This window comes from Oxyura jamaicensis, chromosome 21, assembly GCF_011077185.1.
Source record: "Oxyura jamaicensis isolate SHBP4307 breed ruddy duck chromosome 21, BPBGC_Ojam_1.0, whole genome shotgun sequence".
Taxonomy (NCBI): domain Eukaryota; kingdom Metazoa; phylum Chordata; class Aves; order Anseriformes; family Anatidae; genus Oxyura; species Oxyura jamaicensis.
The window spans coordinates 4,150,971-4,168,089 of NC_048913.1; the positions used below are offsets into that span (position 1 = coordinate 4,150,971).

A 17,119-nucleotide genomic window follows, 5' to 3' on the forward strand; every position below is an offset into this window, starting at 1 on the left:
GGGGGAGCCTAAGGGGACAGTCTAAGGCGAATTAGGGGGCATAAGAGGTGGTAGTGGAGGTCTGGAGGCAGCTGGGGAGGGCTAGGGGGTTGTAGCAGGGGTCTGGAGGGAGTCTGGGGGGCATAAGGGGTACAGTGGGGGTCTAAGGGGGTATGGGAGAGTGTAGTGGAGGTCTGGGAGGGTCCAGAGGGGTCCCCCAACAGGCAGAGGTGCCTCGCCCAGGCCCCCCTCACAAAGGTTTGCTGGAGCAGCGAGCCGTTTTCCTGAGGAGCCTTCCTCCCTCCAGCCCTCCCCGCTCCCCAGCAGCAGGAGGAATTCGTCTGCTCAGCAAAACCTCTTCCTTTTAATTGTACTTAATCGGCCATATTTTATTATTTTTTTTTAATAATGGGTATTTACCTCTAGCTGCGTGTCTGCCCGCAGATGTAGAGGCTGCCTGAACGACACCAAGGAGCCTTTTGGCTGGTAGCACCAGCTTCAGTTTAGAGCAAGGCTTTGCTATATCCATCACAGAGTAAAATGCAAAACAAGCCATCAATGTGATTTATTACCTGAGGGTAATGAATGAACCAGGGCATGCTGCTGCCCTGCTGAGCACATCCGCTCCCCAGTCCCACAGTAGTATTTTAACTTACAGAAAGGGAGAAAGCAAGGTTCACAGAACCACTTAATTTGAGCAACACCCTTAAGTACGGTCTGCTAAGTGATTTTTTTCCTGATGCTGTTAGTTACTTGTAGCTGTGTGTTTCCCCTCCCTTTATCCATAGGTATGTCTCCTGTTTTGTACAAGGAGTCCTTCAGGAGACAAAGGTCCAGCTTCAAAATTATGCTGTACTTTCTGGAAATTGCTACCTAAAACCACTAACACAGCTGAAGCACAAGTAGCTGATTAATTCTAATGCCCTTGCCACCTTGCAAGACTGCTATGATCGATACAAATTGAAAATGGTGTGCAGCATGAGCTTCGCTCCCGCAATATCCATTGTACCTCAGCTTCTCAGCTGGAGCCTGTGCTGGAAAGGCGAGCGGCTTCAAAATAAGCCTCATAACCAAGTAGCTGTGTGATAGCTCCAAACCTGCCAGAGCTGAAATTCAATCCTCAAGTCAGCACAAAGCAACCACTGCATTTATCCTCGCTTCAATTTTCTAATCAAATATGGCCTGACATCTGGCAAGCCATGGAAAGGAACTTACTGCTCCAGTGTGCATTTGAGGAAGTATTTACTTCCAATGACTTCCAAGAGCTTTCCAGCAGTAAGTTCATTCAGGCCAAGTTCCATGTTATTAAAAAAAATACTGTTTGATGGGATTTGTTCAAAAATACGTTATCACTTTAGGACAGAGTTCCCTGCCACTTCGAACTGCTAATCCTAGAAGTCAGTGTATGTTGGAAAAGTGCACTCGAATTAAAGAAATATGAATCTGTAGAATTTTTTAGATCCCATTACAATTAAAGTTGTTCAACAGTGCAAAGTGCAATAACATCCAGCAGTCTGAGCACAGCAGGACTGGATTCGAGCCTCAGACACTGCCTCGCAAAGCCAGGGCAAACCAACGTCAGGGTTTGGCAGCGTGGTAGATGGCAGTGCAACCATCTGAAGTCCCACCTCGTTTTGTACAGCACGTCTGAGATCACTGAACGAACACAACAGCTCCAGCATTCAATCACTGACATCAGAAGCAACTCAACGTTCACTAATTGGCTTTCCTGCAAGATATGTAGATCTGCCCCCGTTTCATGGAGTAAAATTCAAAAAACCCATGCACTGAGCACAGCCTCCAGCTCCATTTTGCAGTGGAGACTTTTCATCTTTCCTTCTGAAAATGGATTATAAAAGATTAAACTCTTTTCTTGGTCATTAAATACACCTTTGCTAGTCACAGCATTATAAACTCACAAAAGCACTTTTATCATCAGCGCTAACAGCACACACGTCTGAGAAAGGGACGAGCCCCGAGTTATGCGCACATACAACCCATCCCAACCATTCACACAAAAACCATCCCAGCTGGTCACACAAAGACCTGGAGTGGGCTCGATCAGAGCTTCACCCAAAGGCAGCTTCGGAACAAGTGCTAGCAGCACATCGCGCTCAGCATGTGCTGGTTATTTGGGTACACACTGAGCGCGGCAGCTCCAGCCCGTGTTTCTCACTGCCACGGTGAGCACATAACGAGAGGAGACGAGGGATGTGCCATCGGAGGAGCTCCGTATGCCACGGGCCTCGACGTGCAGCCCAGGAGTTGCCATCAAGTCCATTACGGGCGCCAGTAACACAGGGCACCTGGGGGTGAGGATAAACAACAACAGAAGCTGAAAATATGGAAAAAAATAAGGTTTTGACTTGCTGTCAGTAACTCCTGACACTGCTTAAAAGCACGTACACGCACACACACACACCTCTCCTTACGCAAAGCGCTGGGAAGCACCCGTTAACTCGCAGCTTGCTGTTTCAGTGCTTCCCGTGAATAATCTAACGCTTTGTACGCTGTACCTACGCGCGTCAGCTTAAGAAAGATTGAGCACCGAGAAGTGACAGCGCATCCTCAAAGGGCTGCAAAGTGTGCTGCTTTCGAGACATGCCACCCGCAGCGCCATCGCTCATAGCTTCTCATGAGTTCTACCAGATCTGAAGACTGTTACATGCAGATACACTGAGCTGAAGACTTGGACGCTGACAGAACTCCCTCCAAGCCACGGGATCTATCCACCAACGGCATCCTCCGCTTCCTCCAACAGGATCAGCCATTAAGTACACATAAATATTTCACCCACGAGACAAACCACTCCGAAGGAGCAGACCGAGGTCTACCAGATATGTATACACTGAAAATACAGACCAACTGTAAACAGACTTAATGAGATTAGACAGATTAAACAGGTAATTTATTTCTTATTTTTAAGACAACCAAGACAAAGAGGTCCCACAAACACTTGAGAGCAGCTCACCGGAGACACCAACCCGGTTCACTTCTGCCAAAGCAGACTCAAGCACACTGCCCGCCTTGCACAAACCGTAGCCAAGAAGTAAAATGCCTTAAATTCACTTTTAAGAACACATGGAGACGCGATTATGACAAGTGCTTTCTAAAAGAAAATATAGCATTGCCTGCCTAAGCTGGAAAGTGTAACACATTAAACCCCTGCTAAGCCGAACCTATTTTTAAAGGGGGATTTAACGCTGTTCTCATGGAAATCAGGCTCTCCCTTCGGATTTGGAAATGGTGGGGAGAAGAGGAAGGGAATAGGTTCAAGGAGAAGCAGCTAACAGCTTCATAGTGTCACAGCTCTGCTCTGCTTTTCTGTTACTAATTCCAGTCCTCATCAAAAGTTTCCAGACTGTCACTGACAGTGCATTTATTCCCAGCCAAGACAGCAACGGCATCTCGTGGAAATAAGCAGCCTGAAGCAGAAAATTTAAGCATGAAAACTCCCGAGGCCTGTGAGCACACCTGAACACCCTACAGGAAACATCGATCAATCCTAAGCACCTGCGTGCCCCAGCTCTGGTTCAGCTACACCTCGCTCCTCAATTAGATGGGAGCGCTTTTCCGCACCCCTGGAAAGCCATCTCTAAACGGAAATTCAGTGTAATATTACTATTGCTTCAACATAATCAAAAGGCCATTTCATTCTGTAATCCAAGCCTAAGGAGAATGTAAACTCTGCTGAGCTAAACACAATTAGAGTCTTGCCCACTTCCTCTCCCCCAAGTTTACACATGCAGCATGCGATAGTCCTAACAAACCAGAAGATGAAGAATTATTTTAATTTGCTGTGTAACTGCTGAAATTTGGATCCAGCTTTTTTTGCCTCTTCTAAATCCCCCAGATGGAATTGGAACCTGTACTCTTTATGGGTGGGCCACGGAACTTCAGAGCGTTCGGGAGTTTTGTAGGTTTTGGTTTAAGCCTGTAGGTATGCAGCATCTCACCTGGATCCCACTGAAGCGAACTGCCTCTCTATCACGGGTTTTATGGTTCAACAACTAGCACTGCTTTTCTGCACTTACGTGGCATTCAGGTGCATATTTCAGATGACCTCAAGTCACATCTCAAGCCCTTACAAGTCAGTATCTCAAAATCTGACCCCACCTCAAGGCTCTGGAGGAAGATTCCCCCCCCAAGCACAGCGAGGGCTGAGAAAACCCCAACCCCAACCCTCCAACCACCCAACGCCTGGCCCACAGAATTCCAGTACTGCCCTTGCTGTAACTGTCACCAGCAACCGCATCATCCGTCCCCTTCTGTACCAGAATCAGGTGACGCTTTAGGGCCACACTCCTGATGTCAAGAGCAAAGCACAAGCACAGACAAAATCCTCTGAAGAACAAGAAATAAATCAGCCCTCAAAATCTGTGCACTGGCAGTACTTACTGCGTGTTATTAGGCAAAAATCACAAGTCGCCTCGGGTTCTTTCTCAGCACATCCAGAATCTGTGAGGCAGCCAAAAATTACTGTTGGTACAGTCAGTGCATCACCTCAGCTGCAGAATGGTGATAGAGACTTCAAGGACATACAGAGAGTCCTGCATAACTCCATTCTACACGCCTGAAAAAAATCTGCTGGGTTATTTTTATACACCATCTTGGATGCACGCAGCATTTCTGTCACAGTAGGGAAGAGAGAAAACAAAAGTTGCTCCCCCAGGGAGCTGTGAAGACTGCTAAAGCAATTTCACATGCTGGAAATCTCAGGATTTTACAGAAAGGCCTAGCTGAAGAAGTGTCGAGGAAAAAAAAAAAGAAAAAATAAACAGTTGTTGTGGAGCCCACTAGGAGCTCTTTGCGATCTCAAGTCTCCACACAATTGAGTGTTCACAACAGTGTCAGCCCATGCCCTCCTCCCCGTTCTCCCCTTTCAAACGCTGAGGACTCAGTTCACCAGCTACATCCACACTGGAAGCCAGACAGCAGCTGGAGAGCGGATCCTTCCCTCGGCTCAGCACTGCTGGGTCCGCACCTGGAGCACTGGGTCCGGTTCAAGACCATTAGAGAGAGACGGGGGGCTGCTGAGCCCGGAGAGAAGGCTCGGGGCAGTGTCAGTGCCTATAAATACCTGAAGGGAAGGTACAAAGAGGCAATGGGCACACGCTGGAGCACAGGAGGCCCCCCCGAACACCAGGGAACACCGCTGCGCTGTGTGGGCACAGGCTGCCCACAGGGGCTGCAGAGCCCCCTCCCTGCTTCTGATTCTGTGGCTTCCATGTGCCTAACGAAGAGTGAAAATGAAGACAAGGACGAGGCAGAGCAGGGGGACAGCGTTTTCCCTTTACAGTTGAAGCTTAACTCAAGGATGGCGCTCCAAAGGAGCTGCACCTCCGAGAGGAGGAAATTCGGCCAGGAGGGCATGCTTGCTTTGGGAAGAGCCGAGTGAAAAAATGAAGAAAGGTCATCTGGATGAACGAGCTGAGGAACCCAGCGACTTGGCAGGATGTTTACAATAAAAGCTTTTATGTACTTAGATAAGTATGTAAGTACAAAACGCAATAAATTCAGCTGGGATACTGCAACTACACTACGAAGGAGCAAGCAGTGAGACAAGTAACTTGAAACCCGGCTACGGCTTTCACATCAGGAAATCGAAACAAACCAGGCAAGGCAGAAAGTTAAGCAGAAAAGGAGCATGTCTGCTAGTCAGAGAAAACACTTTTTCAGTATTTTTCCTGTCTTCTCTTGTTCTTTATAACCAGTAATTTTTTTTATTGTTGGAGGAGAGGTGGGGAGTAGAAATTCCCTGTCCTGAAAAACTCCCAATTACAGACTAATGTAAGATAAACCAAGAATATTAGAACTAACTCCAATTCCATCTGCCAGCTTGCAGCACACATACAGCAACACATCAACCTGTTCAGCAACTTCTTAAATCTGACTGCACGATGATATACAATGTAGTTTGGAGGATATCTTAAAATAATGAGAACAAAAGGCATTTCTCAAGAACGGGCCGTATGTAAAAAGGAAAAATTAACATACATGAAAATTTAAGAAGTGGATCAACAAAGCAGGAAAACATTTACTCTTAGCTGTACGTAAAACCAAAGAAAATAAAACGCTCAGGAGGCTGAAGTGCTGTTTTTTTATACAAAAACCCATGGTGGGGGCTGTGAGGCTAAAGAAAAGCAGGGAAGGAAGTAGTAAGCAAACATCTTTTTCAGCTCTATCAAAGCAGTTGTAAAACAATGGAAGCCTGCCCGTTCTTCCCTCCAGTTTCAACTAAAAGTTACTTTGGGAATGGAAAATGTGATACCTCTATCAACAGCCTGTGGTATGTTTAAACTATTATAATATAAAGCATGCTTATACTCACAAGCTGAAGGAAATGACTGCCAAATGCTTCCTTTACAATCTCTCCAGAATAAGACAGATTCTTTACCAAGAGATTTTCTCAACACCCCAAGTACAGCAGACGCTGAGCTAACCGACACGTAAAGTTTGCTGTGGATTTATGGTCTTTTATTGAAGTCACAGTGGAGATAGAAAACGTGACTACAGCTCTCAACGTTTTTTGTATAATAATCACTTTCACATTCAAAAGCTTCAGAAAATTCAATAGGCTTTTTTTTCCCTCTCTGTAAGTGACAATAACCACAGGATGTGACCATAGCTATAATAATCTTTCCCTCCAGACGGTCAGATAAGCTCTAAAAACAGGAAGTTTCTACTATAATCTTGAAACTATGTTAGCAGTTTGGAACCACACGACTCCAGCTCCACTAGATGGAGAAGAAGCGCTTGATTTCCCAAACCCATGGGAGAAGATACCAAGTAGGGAACTGATCCTGGCACCGCACCCCTCCAGAACCCCTGTAACATGGAATGATGTGAAGGGACTGTTTGTTCCCCTTCTCTATTCCCTCTACAAACTCATTTATAAGAGCAAACGAAGACAACTTCTGTCTCATAGGAAGCAATATTTTGGTTGAAAATCGTTTCTTTTCCCAACCACACGCTCATCCACTTGCTAAGAGCATTAAAAAATTATACTGGGGCAAAAACTGCTACCCAGTGTTAGCATGTGTCCGTCTTCTCCACGTGACGGCATGCTATCCTAGGAAATGAGACCTTTAGTCCTACTGAGAAAGGTCTCCCTCCACTTTGCAAGACCTGATAAAGACCAATTTGAAGCCGTACTGCTTAGAGAGCAACACGAGCTGCCTTACAGCACACAAATTAAATAAGCAGCTTGCCGCACTCAAATCATTTTGATTTGTTTTTCAAACAGAGCAGGATTAGCTGAAGGAGGAACACCTCTCCCGCAGCAGCCTTCAGCCACCTACACAGAGGCTTCAAGCGAACAAAGCAGAGCAGCAGATTTTTTGATAGCCTTTATCAGCCAATTAACAGCCAAAAGGGCCTTTCAAAATTATTCTCACAATATTTCCCATACCGTAGATGAAGAGGTGGCAACGAGTTAAGCACGCTTTACACTAACTCGTTAAACACCCTCCGCTGAAAATAACAGAGCCTGCTGGAAATTTTAATGTAAATCACTTCTGGGCTACTTGTCAAAACAAGGCACGTTTTCCTACCAGGATTTAACACAAATCACACAAGGGCTTAAAAAATCCCATTCACGTGACTGGATTCTGACTTGAACTTCCTTCAAGCAAAAACACACCAGTCGTGGCCCCCCTGGCACCCTTGGTTTTTCCCATGCAGGGCAGCTCCTCCACAAACACCCACATCAGCCTCATTTTGAGGAAGGCTTTCAAGGCAACCTGCCAGCTTTTCCCTGCTGCTGTGCTTTCAATGGCCCAGAATTAACAAAGTTTAACAGAAGAGGCATCCCAGGTCTTCTATTTTGGGGTCTCTTCATACCGCACGGAAAGACATCACAGGAGCCAAGACTAAAAGACTTGGAAGATGTAATCCCGAGACTTGGGCAAACAGATAATTTCAAGGCAAGTTGGTAAAACAGATACGAGTGAGAGCTATCTACATAATTTCTTCAAAGTACTTGCAGAAAACTGCAAACATCAAAGTACCCTTCCCTCCCACTCCAAATTGTGTTCCAAAAATGACAGCTTTGATGAAATCAGCTGCGTGCAGATCACAAATCAAACCCTAACCAAAACACATGCATATGTACCTATCAAAGGACACTTCCAAAAAACAAACATTCACTTAAGAAAATATTTACACATTCTACATTAAGTTTACATGAACAGCTAACGTTTCTGGACAAAAGGAATGCGAGAGTTTCACGTGATGCGAGGCAGGCTCCCATGTAACAATAAATAAGCAGCTTTAAAGCCCCTGCACAGAAACATAAGAAACCTTCAACAAAAAGGGCCCAGAAGTAATCCGGGACCATTTTTTGTTTTAATCAGCTCACCGCCAGCATGGTCAAGCTGCAGCATGCCACCTAGTGTCAGACTCCTAAAACAAATGGTATTGGAAACCAAACACCAAAACGCTGCAAATTCAAGTAAGCCACAAGGACCATGTCCAGGCTTGATTTTGCAGCTGTAAATTTTAAGCCTTCAGTTCTCCCCTTGAGTGCTGACAGCAGCCCAACTGCAAGCACAAAGAAAAAACAGCGCGTGAATGTAAGCAACATCTCTGGAAGTTAAAATACGTGGTTTCCACTCCAGCTAACAACCCAACTCATCCCGACATGAACTAAAGAGCAACAAAAAAGCGTGCAAAACACATGAAAATCCAGAGGAGCACAGGCAGGTCCTCTCACGTATCATGTATCGCATGTCAAAGGTGTTCTTTCTTCAGACTCTGAGCTACAATTTCCATCTCTGAGCATAATGCCTAGCCTTTGATTAGGGTAGCGATAGGGACTGCTGAATGTTAATGCTAGTGCTTTATCAGTAACAAAGATACACGTACACCTCACAAGTTCATTAATAATCCATTAAGGCAACTGGCATTAAAGCTTGGCAGCCAACTTCCTCATGAAATAAACTTTATTTCTTTAAGATCTGAATGTGCCAAAGGTGGCACATCAAGATGTGAAAACATAATTTAAAGGTTACACTTGCTGTTTCAGTTTCCCTAAAGAATCATTAAGCAGAACACACACCCGTTAACCATCCCTTCCTTCCCTGTTTATAACCTCCAGTCATCGTTCCAGCGTGAAAGCACTCAAGCCACATGTGAAAAGGGTCACACTGCTCTTTAATTTCCAGGAGGATGCCAGTGTGTAGCAGCATGAGGCATGGCTGGAAAGTGTATTCAACAGGGAGTTGTCAGAAGTGAGTAGAAAACCATCAACTAAAGTTTAGAGGAGAAGGAACTGGAGAGCTAAGCTACAATACGAGCCGGTATTTGCAGTCTCAGTGGTAACGCACAGTTGTTAGCAGTGGTTAAATATTAACAGCGAATGCAATTTCAAGAAAGCAAAATGCACGTGTACTCCCCAGCCTCCCCTTACAGGTGTGCAGGAATGGCTGCTTTGTCCATTACCCAGTTTACAGGGTCACAAGACAGCAAAAGCAGAACAGTTTAAATCCCACTCCCAGCACCGTCCGGGTTTTTTCAAAGGAGTGGCTGACAAAACACACTGTTGTCACTTACGCTGTTCCTGATCCCCTTGCTTCTTCCTTCTCAATAAGACCTGTACTTTGGGATACCAATAGCCAGATATGCAACAGAATTGTTTTGTTCACTGATGCCTGTTTATTTAAATGAGGTCAAGAGCAAGCCTGAGCATCCTGTTGGATTCAGGCCCTGGAATGAACTCACCGAGTGCCTTTCATGGCACCAAGAAGCCCATAGTTATTCCTCAGTTTTGTCAGTTTATTCACAGACCAGAGCTATAAGCACTTGGGTGGGGTTGTTAAAAAGACTTGGAAATCCAGTCGCTCCTAAGAATATCGCTCTATTTCAAATTAAACCTTTTCCAGTCTTCCCTCCATTAATCTACCTTAAGGCATGAAGTGCTGTGCTTTGCTCTTTAGTTTCCGAGCTTGGGTGGTGGCGGTTTTTCTTTTTTCTTCCTTTTCTTCTTCTTAAAAGTAACCTTTAAGATTGCTCTCTGTTGATTAAACCATTTTCATGCTTCAATGAGTTTGATTCCTATTAGTTCAGACTGCAGAGAGCACATTGATTTTTACTATAGCCAGGATCAAGAGAAGTAACAGCTTTGCAAATTAAGCAACTGCTCACCACGTTAACTAGAAAAATACATCCCCGGCAACAACATGCAAGTGTCCACAGCACTCTTCTATACCAACAAAAGCTAACAAACATGCTTATAATAACTTTAACCTTAGCACTTGAGAAGGAAGGAAAGCTCCCCGCCTTACAGACTCTCCAGCTCCTGTTAGCTCTGCTGATAAGGAGCTGTAACACTTAGAAAGGCTCAAAATTACAGACGGCTCGTCTTCCAGCTCTGAATTACCATCATTATACCACACAAATCACCACGTTGGGCTTCAGCCTACTAAAATAGAAGTCACAACCAGAAATGCTCTAGTAGGCTGCTTTTTCTTCTCCTCCTAAATGAAGCTTTTATACCAAACAAACCTAAACAGTTCTCGCGTTACAGCCTTTCACAGAGTTGCACTGTAAATCAGGTATTTTATTCCACAGCCCGCAGCTATTCCCACATTTAATAACTGACATGGGAGACAAGTTTTAATCTTCCATCAGCCTGAAACAATTATTAGGCTCATAACCACACAAGTTAGAAGCAAAATTACCAGTTTTGTATACCTGAACGTATATTCAAGGGAGCCATTTTTCCTTTTCCATAGGAAACAGGTGAAGCACACTCAGAACACGAAAATACAGGAGGGCCAGCCACCACGCTCCCTAATTCCAAGCTATCAAGACTTCCTGTCAAGGAGCAAGAGGAACACATCATTCTTGCCACACAACAACAAAGGGAAAGCAATCTGAACAGACAGCACATTTGCAATGTAAATATTCTCCAGCCAAGAACCTGCACTACAACCTAATATAAGCCCTGAAATTAGAGAATGATTCATACTTGTGTTTAGTTATTAGAGAAAATGCTCAGAGGAGATCTACTCAAAAGCTACCTGTTACCTGGAAGTCTGTGCTATATTATGCAATTATTGCCAACATTATGTTTTTGGTTTTTAAAATACTTCTCAGGAGTTCAGCTTTTAATTTAGGAAGTTGCTCTAAAAGTCAGAGCTGTAACTGAGAATAGCAACGCAGATTCCCTCTGAAATGCCACAGCACTTTCAATACTTGGCCCCAGTCACACACAGCAGGCCCGTGGATATACATTCCTCCGCAACTGCCAAAACCAAAAGGAAATTGAGATGGAAGCCGCTGCCCTACAACTAAGGGCATTCACATTCGCAGCTTCAGGCTGTACAAGCTTCAGGTAGGAAGCAACCTCCCAAGAACAGTCACTGAGTTGTTTCAGAAAGGATTGCAAGACTATGAAAATAAAAAGAAAAAAAAATATTACAGGGGCAGTTATAAACAACAGAAAAAATCCCTACATGGTATCTCAGTGTGGGATTTGCACATTACATGCTTTATTACCAGTTACTATTAGCTGTTAAAAAGGAATATTAAAAATCACAGCAGGTCAAACCAACTCTTCTTGCTTTTTGAATATCTCGAGGCAAAAATGCAGTATTTTACCTCTTGTCCAAGGCAGGGAAAAAAGCACCGTCAAGTTGGAACCATCCATCCTTTTATTTATGCTCTATAAAGGCCTGAAAAGCTACTTCAAACGTCCCAATGATTTAAGCCAGCACGACAACGATGGGCACGATGCTGGAGCTCACTGTGCCTTGGACGCCTTGAGGAGGAATCCCCCAGAGCTGAGCAATTCAGATGCATCGGCCCCTCTAAGTCTCCAGCCCAAGCCAATACTCACGCTTCCAGCGCGCCGAGATGTCACGCGGTGGTGCAGAGAGAGACAAAAGGGAAGGAAGCACGGCGACTTTTATTGCTTTCTTCAGTGAAATGTGGTCTTGGCACGTTGAAGGACGGAGAGCACTGCTGATTCCGAGCGCCCTCTGGAGTCGGCTCCTCCTTAGTGACACCAACACTGTCCTCACTTGCTTCCAGAATTCGCACCCCAATAACTAACCATGGGTTTCTAAAAATTGGTAAGGTTTTTTTTTTTTTTTTTTTTTTTTAACACAACGGCTGATAACCGCTATTAAACACAGAACCATTTTTCAGATGTCATGGGACACGTACTATTTGCTAAACTTACCTAAAGCATATACATCACTTCGATATCCACCACTGCTCCAGGCGGAAAGGAGGTGAGCAAAGGAGCACAGGCAGAGGGTGTCTCATTGCATCCAGCACTTTCTGCAATTTTGAACGACCTTTTGAAATGGGCTGGTCACCTTTGAGCAGGTTTTTAGTAGTTCTATGGGCATTACGCTCTTGTTCAGTATTATACCTCCGTGCTGTCGTTTAACCCCCACAATAATTCCGCCCCTTTTCCAGAGGCGATACATCCCTTCCATTGTTTTTATGTCACCAGGCGTATAGGTGGCTTTGTTTTTAAGCCATAACTTCACTTATAAGTGTTCCCATTCCTATGAAATTACATCTGACATACCCACAAGCTGTATGCACTGTGAGGTGGGTCTGAAGCAGGAAGAATTTAAATTAAACTGGATGGAGAGGAAGTAAGGACTCCTTTTTGCTCGCTAGAAGGTCAGAACCAAACAGATACAGACAGCAGCGAACACAGTGATGCACAGGGACGCTGAGGTCTGGATGCCACATACAGAGCTCAGAAAGATGCTCAGAAACCCAAACCACCACTGTGCTGAGCTGTGCACGCTGACACTCCTCATTAACACAGTTATCAGCCACCTTCTGTTGTTTGGCAATAAGACAGAACTGAACTTTCTCCGAGTTTAGTTTATGAAAGAGTGGTGCTTTTACAACACACAGGCAATCTTTTCAAAGAGTACAATGTCCACTAGAAGGATGCTCTGCCTGTAAAATTTTACAGTTTTCCTTGTAACGAGTGTTTAATAGTGTCTAAATATTGCCCAGCAACAGCCACCGAGCAGCACAGCTTCTCATTCAGTATGCACGTACGCTTGCACCTTGTCTTCCACCCACTCCTGCTGTTTGGATTAAGCATTTTCTACCCAGCAAAAACAGTTCCTTTTCCCTCTGGAATACCAATGCCCAGGGAAATGCCTGGCATGCATAAACAAAAGACCAGTGTAACAAAGCCTTCTAGTGCTAACCAAACTCTGAAGTCATGCCAGCTGACAAGTCTCATTTCCAAATTCCCCTCTCCAACTCCCCGTCTGAACTACTCAGCGCATACAGGACCACCACATTGCAACAGCCTGCCCAGCCCAGCTCCCAGAGATGCCTTCTTCTACCAGAAGACTTGCAATTACTTCCTTTTCTCACAATTTTTTCCTACCATGAATATTTAATGGATAGGGAAAAGTACTGACAAAGCTAAGAATTGTACTGTGTTGTATTCAAGTCAATTTTGTCATTGGGAAGCCTGGCACAGACCAGGAAAAGCTTAACGAATCTTTTTCTTACGTTGGAGTTAGCACCTCCCTTCTTTTTTTTCCTGCCCCAGTGTGGTAGAAACATCAAAGTTGTGGTGTGCTGGGTGTTGAGTTTGGGTTTTGTGTGTTTTAAACACAACAGAAACGTCCCCCCCATCCACATATGCACAGCCCAGAACAAATTCGATATTCATGTCATAATATAAAATTCATATCAACAACGTAATTCATATTAATGAAAGCCACCAACATACTTAACTAAAACAATCTTGAATTTTTCATGTCACATGCATATTCGTTTTCTGCATTTCTATAGCTCATCTAAATAATTGTTCATGTTTGCAGACAAACACATCATCTTATCTACTGACAGGCACAAAAAACAGAACAAAAAGAAGTGTGTTACAAAGGAACACAGCCTAATGCATGCCCCTTTCTGTACAAATTCCAATAAGTTAACAATTCCATGTGGTTAACTCTTGCAATTACCTGGAGCATAAATCAATCCTGGAAAATGTAACTGTTTTAGGACTCACTTTTCATCACTTAGAGGCACGGCTTTTTCCATCCACATAAGCCTTTTACCAAAAATGCAGAAAGACATGAGCTATTAATTTTGATGCCCCAAAGCCCTGAAGAATTCACAGTAGGATGCATACTTTCTAATGTGAGATGAGTTTCTTACCTGAAACCTCAAGCAAATGAGCATCGTGACCTCTTTTCCTAGGTATGAACCCTTTTGAAAGAAGGTATGCAGGAACACTCTGCAAGTACTTCTGGATGTTGTTTCTTCTGGCTCTCGAGTGACTCCTGCCTACCCTTTAAAGACCTAAGCAGCATTAAATCTTTTGATTTTATCAAGTGATGCAGGTGTCCATGTCAGAACAGTTCTTTCTCAGATAGGAAAGTTGAATAGATATGCTACCATTCCCCCAATTAATAGCAAGAAATAGATCCTCTCATTACTGGCCCCATACCGTTGGCAGCTCTGGCTGCCTCCTTCATCGTGAAGTGAATAAAGCTATTAGGTATTTAGGAGAACATTCAAATGTCAGCAAAAAAATCTCCTCCAAAAAATCTGCTATCATCACACTGATAGGACAAAGTAAGATACTACCTCCAATTAAAATACAAAGCTACTCAAAAAAAAACTGCTGCTTCTCTGTCACTTGGATAGATAGTTAACCAGCTCACGCTGAATAAAGATTACATTTTGTTTTCAAAGACTTCATGTGTCGCGACCTAATGAAGTGAGCAGGGAAGCTGCTATTGCTCCGATTTACTCCATCAGCCTGACTGGAGTGAAGGAGCCATTCTTGCTCTGCTTAACACTGGTCACATCTGTAAGATTACCTCTCACTCGTAAGAGCTGGAGTTTTTAATTACTATTTTTAAGTGAAAGATGCTAATGCATAGGACGTCAGTTACTTAATTAAAAATCCACTTGGTTATTAAACTACTATTAGAAAGCCCAATTGAATCTCAAATGAGTATAAGTTATTGTTGTGTGAAATACATCATTAAATCCTTACTCATTGATTATAAGGATTTGCTTAAAGCAGGTACATGTAAATGATAACACTGATACAAGAACGGAGCTATGCAGAGAGCATCTAATAAGCGACTATTAATCAATGCACAATTATTAGTGTCTTATTGCATGCAAGTCTGAGCCCAGGGTAGCGGAGGGACATGACAAAACAAAACAGGCTGCAGAATTTAATAATGCCTTTTTGTTTTAATGCTACAAATTAAGCTGTTACTGCTAGACACTCAACTGATGACTGAGGATAGCAAGCAAGCTACACAATGCAAGCAATTTCTAGGGAGCTCCAAAAGTAATCTCAGTTCATAACCACAGTTCATAACCCCCCACTCCACTCTTCAGGCCGAGCACCACATTTTCTCCGACAGAGAAGCAGGTAAACACACAAGGTCATGCTCTCGAGCTTTACTCACATATCTCATACAGCAGACATATCTTCTGTTTCAGAAAATCTATGATTATCCTTCTAATCTTTCTTTGAAGAGGATATTCATCCTTCATCTAAGGGGATTCAAAAAGATCTCTTGAAGACCTTGCTTTTGGACACAGGCAGTAAGTGTAAGAACTCTAAGGGCTGTAAGAATTCAAGGCTATCTTCAGACAACCATTTCCTTTAAAACAAATCACAGGAGAAATGAGGAGTTAAAACAAGGTTTTTTGAACAAGCTCAACAAAGCCAAAGAGGCAGAAGAAAATGGTTTGTCTCTCCCACACACACAGGCAATGCCAGGAAGATAAACAGGGGGGGGATTTTCTTCCTCCCTCAACAGGAAGATAGAGAAGCAGCCTGCAGAAAGGATACAATAGACTTCCATCACAGGTGATCTTCCCTAGAAATACTAGTTGGAAGAGAAGTGTTCAATAGTAGCAGCTGCTCCTGCCATTGCCTAAGAAATGCAAATCCAGATCAACTTCACAGCCACCTCGTAGCTAACAAAACTGGGCTAAGCTACTTGGACTGCAAGACATCACTCCAAAATCCTAAAATGTTTTGTGTAATCTGAAGAGGAATCTGTCTTCCCTTCAAAATTCTACATGCATCTTTTTTCTTGGTTTTGATCAAGATCATCAAAAATAGCAAGTGCCCGATATACTTCTTAAAAGCGGGACTGTGCTACTGAGTGGGCAGCCATGATATACAACAAAAGCAGTTTCTTTACGCTGGTTAAAGCTAAGTTCCCAGGCTTTAAATATCCTCATTCTGAATGTCGTCTCTACCAATATTCTGATGGAAACAAGTGCCAGACTACCTACAACATTTCTTGATGAAGCATTTCATTTCTAAAGATCCTGGCTTTTGAGCCACGACAACTGCAAAACCACAGCTTTAGGATCTAAATTAAATGTCATATCCAGCTAACATACCTACTGGACTTCCTGTTCACAGCTCCAGACTTGTACGCACACAAGGTTTGCAGTTTTATAATAGTCGTTAGCACAAGAAATGATTCAGAGCTTGTGACCAGTGGCTAATAGCCTTTATTGAAAGAGACGCATCTAGAGTCTTTAATAACTACATATCTTTACTCCATCTCTCAGTACTGATTTCTTTCTCAAAAACGATCAATAGTCTGGCCACAGTTTTTAGCATAAAGCTTTTTGCTATTATTATTATTTTCCTATAGAGCCACTACTGTTCTGGTTCTGAAAATAAGCAAACCAGTGCACAGATAGAAACACAGTACCTGCAATTCAAATGTAATCCACGTAGCTTCCCCCTCTTTTGCTAGAGAGCACTTCCCAGACCTCCTTTTTCCCTTTCACCCGACCAAAAGCAAACAATTAAGGCAAGCCATTAACAGCCAGGAAGGCTAAGACTTATTACATATTATTTTTAACTAGCTACACTTCTTAACTCAAGACAAGCTTGTGGATCATTATAAGGTTATTTAGAAGAGCACATTTGAAGTATTACACGGTACGTATTATGAAGAAATTAAGTTAACTCAAGTTGCGTATTTTGTCATTCATATACCTGAAAAATAAATCAACCATCTTCGGAGAGCAATAGAGATACACTATGAACTATTGCTGCTATGTAATCCTCTTTCCTGTGCTGCAGTATCCGCTAACAAGATTGTGTAGCTTTCACATTGGATCAGCAAGACTGTGACCTCTACTGACA

The 17,119-nt window shown here is 43.4% G+C and overlaps 1 protein-coding gene across 5 annotated transcripts in view; it reads right to left on the minus strand.

Annotated features, from left to right (window-relative positions):
* Positions 1 to 17,119, minus strand: part of RERE (arginine-glutamic acid dipeptide repeats) — a 228,678-nt gene that overhangs the window by 180,007 nt on the left and 31,552 nt on the right. The window lies entirely within an intron of this gene.